Here is a 2,427-nt window from a genome sequence, read left to right on the forward strand (position 1 = left end):
TATCCTTATTGAATTTCATCTCATTAGATACATCCCAATGCTGCTACTCTCCTTTTAATAATTCAATTCAGCAAGCATTTATCTTACTAATTGGACTAGTTCACTAGTTTTAAATTTGGTTCAGTTTAAATATGGTTCATGATTTGTCAAAAAATCATTTGGGTTTGATTTATTTTGGGGTTCAGCAAACTAGTGTGGTTTTATCCAATTTGTGAATCCTGATTCAGTTCAATAAACATGTATGGAGTGATTACACGTCAAGTTCTAGCTAAACGCTGCACTAAAAATTGAATGGAGAGAGTAGGGGACATAGAAAATGCAGAAATGTACCATTTGCAAAAAGAATTGGCAATGTTTGCCTCAGGCTATCTTTGCTACACAAAGCAGTTTAATGGGAATGAATGCCTCAAGTACCATGCTAGTGTCCCCTAATAGCCCAGCATCTACAGGTTCATTACAAGCTTTTTTCCCTGATTTCAGTAGAGAGCAACTCTGTCTTTTTAGTCATCCAGTTTCATGACCTCAAAGTCCTCCTCAAGCCTTCACTTATCTTCCTACTCCCATATCCAATCAGTTGTCAAACTTGTGAATTCAGTAAGACCTCTCCCATACATTCCCTTTCCTCCAAGCCACTACCTTATTTCAGATCCCTATCACCTTCCATCTGAACTACTGCAATTGCTTCCTAATTGGTCTACCAGATTCAGGTCTCTCACCACTTCAACCCATCTTCTACTAAAGTGATTTTGCTGAAACATTTACCTGCCCATGTCACTTCCCTATTCAGAAACTCCAGTGGCTCCTAATTGGTAGGTTATCCTTCTTTCTTGGAGAGGACTAAAATTATATTAGAGTCAAGTTACTTATCCAACTGCAACTTTTCAAACCAATCTGAGCTTGGAATGCCCTCCCACAGATAGTCCATATGAATATTTGGGGTGCATTCTCTCAATTTGTGCATCTTGTGTTTCTTTGGAGCTGCTTTAAGTCTGCTTTGCTCATAGAGCATACATAGCACCTTCTCTGATGTGGGCACGCCATGCAGGGCCGTCCTATGCTTGTGTCTTTCATGTCACACAATCAATTCCAAAATTCTTGAGAGACCTTGAAAGGCTCCTAATTACCTACAGAATCAAAAGCAACCTTTTTATTTGGTCTTTAAAGCCTTCACAACTTGGTTTCAACCTTCCTTTCCAGTCTTATTATACATTATTCCCTTTCACTCATTCTAAGGTCCAGCCAAAGTAGCACTCTTGCTGTATGCTGTATGTCCTCCCATCACCATATCTTTGCACAGACTGTTCCTTCTCTGCTTTGATTCTTATGATCCCTAGTTTCTTTGAGAACTCAGCTCATGCATAAACTTCTACATGAAACTTTCTCTGATTTCCCGGCTCCTAGTCCCTTGCTTCAATCAAAATTACCTTGCAATTATGTTGTGTGTGTGTGTGTGTGTGTGTGTGTGTGTGTGTGTGTGTGTGTGTGACAGAGAGAGAGAGAGAGAGAGAGAGAGAGAGAGAGAGAGAGAGAGAGAGAGAGAGAGAGAGAGAGAGAGATGTACAGGAACACACAGTTAGGAAGTATCTGAGTTCAGACTTGAATTCAGATCTTCCTGACTTCAGATCCAGAGTTCTATCTATTATAACCATTTTAAGAATTCAAAAAAGCAGCAGAATTTTAGAAATCAAGCATACTATTTGAGCCTCACCATTTTTGCAACATATATGTGTGTATATATATACGTATACACATATATACACACAGACATACATAGATACACATACACATATTTAAATTGGGGTAAGTAGATCCCATGGAAACACCTCTAGACTGGAAAAGAGAAGGTCTGTTTTCTAGTTCTAGCCATGTGATAAACTTGGACAGATTACCTCCTCTCTGTGGGTAGAATTATATCAACGACTTTTGTACCTAGTGAAAGTATCATAGACCACACCTGGGGCTAGCGGCGTGAAGCATTCCCTGGGAATTGGTGCAGGGATAATGGAGTGAAAGGAGACAGGACACTTGCCTTTCAGAGAAGGCAAAAATGTGGAACACAAGTTATTTCTATGAGACTGTCTTCTAAATTCAGCACCCTGGACAAAAGCTCCAGTTGTCCTTGGTTATAGCTCTGCTTCAAGGTCTTGGTGTCCTTACACATAAAATAAGGGGCTTGGACTAAGTGATCTTCAAAATCATTTCCAGATCTGAAAGTCTGTGATGTGACATACCAAACTAAACCCAATATTTTCTTTATTTTACACAGCTCCAGGGTAGGTAAAATGAGAACTCCAGAATACTTGTACCTGTCTAAATATCTGAGCTGTTTGGACCAATGGGAGAAAGGGATAGCAGAGAATTGTTCCTTTTCCCTTTTTTTTCCTCACTCTTTTCTAGTTTATTCTCTAGTTCAGGTGAGTTTCATTG

Source organism: Notamacropus eugenii, chromosome 1, assembly GCF_028372415.1.
Source record: "Notamacropus eugenii isolate mMacEug1 chromosome 1, mMacEug1.pri_v2, whole genome shotgun sequence".
NCBI lineage: Eukaryota > Metazoa > Chordata > Mammalia > Diprotodontia > Macropodidae > Notamacropus > Notamacropus eugenii.